The sequence below is a fragment of the Fukomys damarensis genome, unplaced genomic scaffold (genome assembly GCF_012274545.1).
Source record: "Fukomys damarensis isolate Sample0158 unplaced genomic scaffold, DMR_v1.0_HiC HiC_scaffold_30, whole genome shotgun sequence".
NCBI lineage: Eukaryota > Metazoa > Chordata > Mammalia > Rodentia > Bathyergidae > Fukomys > Fukomys damarensis.
This window is the reverse complement of record NW_022900942.1, coordinates 7,156,271-7,164,294: the sequence shown is the minus strand read 5'-3', so window position 1 is coordinate 7,164,294 and position 8,024 is coordinate 7,156,271. Positions and strand designations below refer to the sequence as shown.

The 8,024-nt window shown below is 38.5% G+C and overlaps 1 pseudogene; it reads right to left on the bottom strand.

Annotated features, from left to right (window-relative positions):
• Window positions 1–1,326: 1,326 nt before the first annotated feature.
• Window positions 1,327–1,422, bottom strand: LOC117283816 (annotated as a pseudogene).
• Between the last annotated feature and the right edge of the window lie 6,602 nt (window positions 1,423–8,024).

Genomic DNA, 8,024 nt, shown 5'->3' with positions numbered 1-8,024 from the left:
TGATAAAAGCATCATGGTACTGGCAAATAGACCCAAGGATCAGTGGAACAGATGAGAAGATGAAGAAACAACTTCAGACACACTCAGCCACCTCATCTTTGACAAAGGAGCCAAATAGCCTCACTTGAGGAAAGATAGCCTCTTTAATAAATGGTACTGGAAAAAATTGGGTTTTGACTTCACAATGATTAGAACTAGACCTATATCTCTCACCATGCACTAAACTAAGATTGAAATGGATCAAAGATCTAAATATTAAAACAGAAACACTAAACAGCTGTAAGAGAGATTAGGTAGAATTCCTGAAGACATTGATGTAGGAAAAGATTTCATGAAAAAAACCTCAGTCACACATGAACTAGCACAAAGAATCAACAAATGGTATCTCATCTTATTAAAAAGCTTCTGCACAGCAAGATAAACCACCAACAGAGTGAAGAGACAGGCCACAATGTGGGGTTAAAAAATGTACCAGCTATTCATCAGACAAAGGTCTACTATATAGAATATATAAAGAACTTTTAAAAAATCAACCTCTCAAATTTAAAGACCCAATTAAAAAAAATGTTCATCTGAAATGAACAAACACTTCTCAGACAAAGAGGTAGAAATAGTAAACATGAAAAAGATGTACAACATCACTGGTCACTTGACAGATGTATGTTGAAAACAATGCTGGGATTCCACCTCACTCCAGGAAGAATGGCTGCTTTCAAGAAATCAACCAGTAACAAATGCTGGTAGGGTTGTGGGGAAAAAGGAACCCTGTTTCACTGTTGGTGGGAGTATAGACTGGTGTACCACTGTGGAAATCAATATAGAGATACCGCAAAAAAACTAGGATTAGAGGTCCCATTTGATTCCTGCTGGGTATCTTCCCCCCAAAATTAAAGGAATCATACCACAACAATATACATACACCCATGTTTATAGCGTCACACTTTATAATAGCTAAAACTTGGAAAAAGCCAATCATCCATTAACTGGAGACTGGTAAAGAAGGGTTTATATAGGTACATATACATAATGGAGTACTACTCAGCCATAAAGAATGAGAAACTAGAGACATCCATAGCTAAATGGATGTACATTGAGGCCATACTCTTACATGAAATAAATAGGACACACATGTAATAGTGTCTCTGGTATAAGAAACTGAAAATGTAAATAAAGATCAGAATGTATAATAGATAATGTGAAATAGGAAGAAAATGTCCAAAGGGGAAAAGAAAATGGAAAGAAGGGAAATGGAAAAGGGAAGAAGGGAAAGGAATAAATATGAGAAAAGGAAAAAATAGAAACAGTCTTTCTAAATAGGGAAGGGTGAATGGGTTGAAGGGAGGGCAGAGGAATGGGGAAAAAATAAGAATCAAGATACATCATGTACTATACTTGATCTTAGCCAAAAGGCCAAGAAGTGATCAAGATATATCATGTAAAGGTATAAATTCCCAATGATGAATGTCATCATATTGTATGCCTAAAATGTACACATAAACTTAATGAATTAAAAGCATACAGTTTGCCAGCAAAATCTGGCCATCTGAAAATTAATCTAATTGTGGAAGAAAAACATGGAAATTCAAGTAAGACAACCAGCGATTGTCACTGATGCACTTCATGAATAATAAATTTACTACTCAACTGTGAGAGTTGTGGTTGTAAGAAAGATGACAAGCATTATAAATCTGGAAATGCAGAAACTGTGATATATTCATACACAATCGAGCCCCCGGGGAAGATATGGAAGGGGTGTAGGGGTGGTGATAGTCCCAGCACACAGCAACTTCAGCTTGGTCCCAAAACAGAACACGGGGGCAGGCAGCACCATGCATAGTTCTCTTTCCTTTAATCCTATTTTTTTTAACTTTGGGGAATAATATCTGCTATAGTAAAGAACATTCATTTGAGGTTCATACTTGCTTCAGTCTTGCTTTCATTTATCTTATTAGATTCTAGAAAATTCAGATAATGCCCTTCCTAATAAATACTACTCATAGCGTAACCTTAATTTATAAAATTATTTATATCTAGCATCCCTTCTAATGATGTATATAAAATCTAAAGAGTATAAAATGATGATTATTCAAGACTAATGAGCACAGTTTTGAGCAGCAGATTTTTTTTACTTTTATCTGTTTAATTTAAAATACTGTTAAAATTTACCATTAATAAGTTTTAAACTTTATGTTATAAAATATATGATTTATAACATACCTCATTTTACATAAGCAAGACTATTTTTCTTAAAAGCAAACAAATACAACAAACATACTGAGGGATAACATCTGATGGTGGAATTGTAAACAGCCATTATGTTGAGTTTTTTTTTTTTTTTTTACTTTTCTATATTCAATACCTAAAACAGGTTTTAAGTCTGTGTATGTTTCTGTTCTGATAATAGAGTTTCAAATACTATCCAGCCCCCTGGCCAGCAGCTAATCTGTTAACAGTTAATTTTGCATAAAGAAAGCATGAAAAGACAGGACAGTAAGGAATTATGCTGCCAGACCAGGAGAAAGAAACAAGAAAAAAGGAGAATATGCTGGAACAAATGTTCTGAGTGGATCTTGTCCCTTGCAGAAGTGGCTAAGGGGTCAAGAAGATGTGCAAGGCTTTAATAAACTACCTGGTCTACTGCGTGAAAATTGGAGCCCAGTTTTGGAAGCAGGGAAGGCCCTCCATACTCTGATTTGGGAGCCTAACAAGTCAAACCTAGACCTGAAGGTGGGTGTCACAGACTTCAGATCTATAAAACCGGTCAGGGTGTTTCAAGATACTCCAGACTTAGACTTGTCCCAGAAATATATCCTCTGTAGAAATAAAACATCATTGTGATTCTCAATTTTCATGTGCAGTGCCTATCATTCAATGCACAATAACCAGATCCACTAGAAAACTAGATAGCATGACCAAAAAACCAGGGAATGCACCATTTAACCCCACCCATAAGGAACCTGGGTAGAAAGTATAATGCTAATTTTAAATTACACTGTCAATATGCTTGAGGGGGTTATTTTAAACAGTTGATAGCATTAACAGACAAATGTACAACAGACTACCATAATATGTAGTGGCTTCAAAGTACTACAGCTTGTATAGGTCATTATGTAGCTCAGTGGTTGATGCTGGCTTTGCATGGTGATCTCTCTGATCTTAACCAGGCTTAGCTGTTCTCAGTGAGGCATGCACCTTGTGGTGGAACCTCTTCTGGGAATCCTAGGACAATGGGAAGTGCACATTACTAGCTCTTCTCACCATTCTCCCATACTTCATGAGGATGGCTGGAGCTTTTTCACACAGTAAGCAGTTAAAGTGTTCCCTGTTTGAGTGCAAATAATGAAAAACATCTACAGGGTGTGGGTCAGAGCTGACACATCACTTCCACCAGATCTTGCAGATTCAAACAAGCCAAACACCACCCAGATTTAACAAAGAAGAAAAATATGAGGGGAATTGCAAAGAATTTCACAGTTTATCACAGCCAGAAATTGAGGAGGAAGGGAAAGATGGGAACAAGCACTAACTTAAAATTGTAAGAGTAAAAAAACAGAATAAACAAAAATTCCTACTCATAGATGAACTTAAGAACAGACAGGGCACAGTTACAGAGAGAATTAGGGAATTGGAAGAGCTGTCAGAAGAAAATATCTAGAACGGTGCATAGAGAAGCAAAACAATGGAGCACACAGAAGAAATAGAAACACAGAATAACATGAGTTGAACTGACCATTGCTGTATTTGAACTAAGAGAAAAAAGCAGGAATGAAAACAGTCCACAGACTATACCTGAGGTGATGATGCATGAAAAAGGTCTCAAAGTGTTGAAAGGCATCAAACAGCAGGCTCAAGAAGCTTCATAAACAGCAATCAGAAAGCAATGAAAGCAAACTGCTTATGGGCAGAGACAATAAAAATGCTCAGAAAAGGAAAGGAAGAAGAACAGCAACAGGAGGAGGAAGGCGGGAAGAGGAAGAGGAGGGAGGAGGAGGAAAATGAAAAAGGGGGAAGTGGGAGGGGAAGGGAAGAGAAGGGAAAGGGACAGACAGGAAGGGAGGGAGAGAGGAAGAGAAGCGGGAGAAGGAAGAGCAGGAAGAGGCAGGAGAGAAAGAGAAGAGAAAAAAAATCTTTAAAATACTAAAAGTGAAGAAAAGCATTATATTCAAAAATTAGACTGACAGCTGACTTCCTAAAAGAAGAAGTAAAAGCTGGAAGACAAGGAAATGAATTTTTTTCTGCTGAAAGCAAAGAACAGCTGACTAAAAATCTGCATCTAGTATACCTGTCAAAAAATGAAAGAATTTGTTACCAGTAAATATCAACCCATACAACTGTAACAGACTTTTCTACCTCTTCGTCAATAGCTAAGAGGACAGACGGGTATGCAGCAGGAGATTTGATTTAGGTTTGGATTTGGGTTTGAGTTTGGGGTTTTTATGGGAGGGGGGGTTGGATTATTTTGGTTTGGTTTGGTTTGGTTTGCAGTGCTGGGGCCTAAACCCAGGACTTTTGCACTAAGCTACGTCCCCAGTGCTTTTTCATTTTTTATTTTGAGACAGCATCTCACCAAGTGGCTAAGTTGTCCAGGCTGCACTTGAACTTGCAGTCCTCCTGCTCTAGGATCCTAGAGTGCCGGAATTACAGATGCGTGTCACAAATTTCACCAGTACTGCACTGCAGCGCCCACTCTGTCTTCAGGTGCATGTAGGTGGACCAAAACTCAGCACATGCTAGATGAAGATGCACTGCTCAGGAGATCTGAAAGGATAATCACCATCCAGTGCCTCCCAAACCCCACTGCAGGAAACTATAAGTCAGCAATAATAAGTTAAGCAGCAAATCTCTACAGCCCCAGAAATCAAGATAGAGCCTTAGTAGGCTTTCCTGGATCTTCTCTAGGTGGTATGAGGTGGATGTTCAAGTATTTTTTTTTCTTTATAGGTATACAACACAGTTACATTCATCATTGAGATCTTATACCTATACATGACTTATTAGGTTCTTAATTTTCCCCATTCCTTAACACTCCCCTCAGCCCCTCCACCATTCCCTGAATACAAAGACATTGTTTCCATGTTTTTCCTTTTCACAAATTTTTCTTTTCCCTTTTTACCTTTCACCTACCCCTCCCACTTCCTCTACTCTTTTAGACTTTTCTTCCTATTACACAATATCAATTATACACTTTAATCCTTATTTACACTTTCACTTTTTCACACCAGAGAAACTATTTGGTATTTACACATGTGTAACTTAATAATTTCCCTTAAGAGTATGGCCTCAATGTGCACCCACTTAGCTATAAATCTCTTCAGTTTCTCATTCTTTATGGCTGAGTAGTATTCCATTTTATATTTAAAAAATCTTCTTTATCCAGTCTCCAGTTGATGGGCAATTGGGCTGTTTCCAAGTTTTAGCTATTAGAAACTGTGCCACTATAAACATAGGTAAGCATATATCGCTATGGTATGATTCTTTTAATTCTTTTGGAAAGATACCCAGCAAAGGAATAGTTGGGTCAAAAGGGACTTCTAATCCTTGTTGTTTGAGGTATCTCCATATTGATTTGCACAGTGGTTGCATGAGTCAGCACTCCCACCAACAATGAACAAGCATTCCTATCTCCCCACAACCCCATTAGCATTTGTTATTGGTTGATATTTCTTGATAGCAGCCATCCTTACTGGGGTGAGATGGAATCTCAGTGTTGTTTTCATCTGCATCTCTCAAATGACCAATGATGATGAACATTTTTTCATAAATTTATTTGCTATTATTTCTTTGAGAAATTTCTGTTCATTTTAGATGACCATTTTTGAATTGGGTCTTTATATTTGGGGAGTCTGATTTTTTTGTGTTCTTTATATATTCTAGATAGTATACCTTTGTCTGAGGAACAGCTGGCAAAGTTTCTTTCCCACATTGCAGGTTGTCTCTTAGCTCTGCTTGTGATTTCTCTGGCAGTGCAGAAGCTTTATAAAATGATGAGATCCCAGTTTTTGATTCTTTGTGCTAGTGCCCATGCTACTGAGGATTTGTTCATACTCTTTTCCTATGCTGAAATCTTTAAGAGTTCTACCTAACTTATGTTCCAGAGAGTTTAGTGTTTCTGTTTTAATATTTATATCTTTAATCCACTTGGATTTTAGTTTAGTGCATGGTGAATGACACAGGTCTAGTTTTAATTTTGAGGAGGTTGAAATTCAGTTTTTCCAACATCATTTATTAAATAGGCTATCTTTCCTCCAGAGACAGTTTGGCTCCTTTGTCAAAGATGAAGTATCTGAGTGTGTCAAGAGATGTTTCTGCATCTTCTAATCTATTGCACTGATCCTAGGGTCTGTTTGCTTGCCAGTACCATGCTGTTTTTATCACAGTGGCTTTGTAGTATAGTTTCAAATAGGGGATAGTGATACTCCCTGCCATGTCTCTGTTGCCTAAAATTGCTTTTGCTATTCTAGGACTCTTCTGATTCTGATTCCAAATGAATTTTTGGATTGTTTTCTCTAATTCTATGAAATAAACTGTTGGGATTTCAATAGGGATTGAATTGAATCTGTATAGCAGTTTTGGAAGTATGGCTATTTTCACTATATTGATTCATCCTACCCAGGAATAAGGGATTTTTTTCCATTTTCTTATATCCTCTTCAATCTCTTTTTTTAGAGTGCTGTAGTTTTCAGTGTGCATTTGATTCTTTTACTGAAAAACAAAGTTGTCCAAGTGTAAGGGAAGTAGCTCTGCCAGAGAGTAAGCATTGGGTGGGCACTGTATCTCCCAAGTCTCTTCCTAGCACCTAGTGCAGTTACACCTCAAAATGGCATGTGGGGGTTGGGGAACACTCCTAGAAGCCCACATTCTGGAGTAATTTCTATTGTCTTCCTATGCATTCATTAATCCTATTCTGTAATATTGCTTCCCAAGTTTTTTTAACATCTGACACACCTAAGAATTTGTCGTGTCAAACACTGATCTCACTCTGTTATTTACATAATCAAAGTAACAGTTTCAGTAGCATTGACTGCATAAGGAGCAAGAGAATTAATCCCACTGTGTCTCATACTTAGAATACTTCAGTCTATTGAATGGAATGTCCTGGGTAATTCGTATTCACTGTACCCCAACCAGCAATTCTCAGATCAGCTTGTAACTATAGATATACCTGATATCCAAAGTTCCTGGGCGGCATGACAGAGTTGTAGCTGTGGACATCAGGAGTGGGCAGCAGATCCTGCCAAGTGCAGGGTGCATCCTTATGTGCTGAGAAGCACACAAACCAGCCCCATCAAAGCTGTGTAATCCAAGGGGCAGTAGCAGCAAATTCACACAGCTGTCAAGAGGATAGATGGAATGACCACAAAAGCCCCTCAGGAAGTGCCACCCATACGACAGGAGTTACTGGAAAATACAGCAGGCATCTGCTTTCTGTTTCCTTTCATGGTATGTGGCACATCTCAGAAATCTGCAGAGGATTCTTAAAAATTCACAGGCCTCATGACACACCAAGGAAATCCCACCAGGCATAATGGTATCAGCTTGTCTTACTCCTGGACTCCAAATGCTACCCCCAAAGCTATGCCACTGGACACTCAGCTATCACTCTGTCCACCCTGCCTTCATCCCTCTCTGTCTCTAGGCAGAGACAAAGAAGGACCCCTCAGGGACTGTGTGGCTCCCTTCCACAGTGCCTACTGATCACACCTTTGCCTACACCTGACCTCTCAGCAGTGATTTTGGTCTGGGAATCTGCCTTTCTCAAAAGTTGTCATACTTAGGAAATCAGAAAGTCACCAGACAATAAGGACAGGGAGATCCTTGAGCTACTAGCAAACTGACAACCACACAGTCTTGTTACACAAAAATAGTTAATTCAACTTCCAGGCTATAGTGTCGTGGTACATATGCCTTTTATTTTAATACTTTAAAGTAGAAGAGAGGCCAGGGATTTGGTTCAGTAGTTCCACTACCTGCCTCGCAAGCACAAGGGCCCAAGTTCGATCCCCAGTACAAAAAAAAAAAAAAAA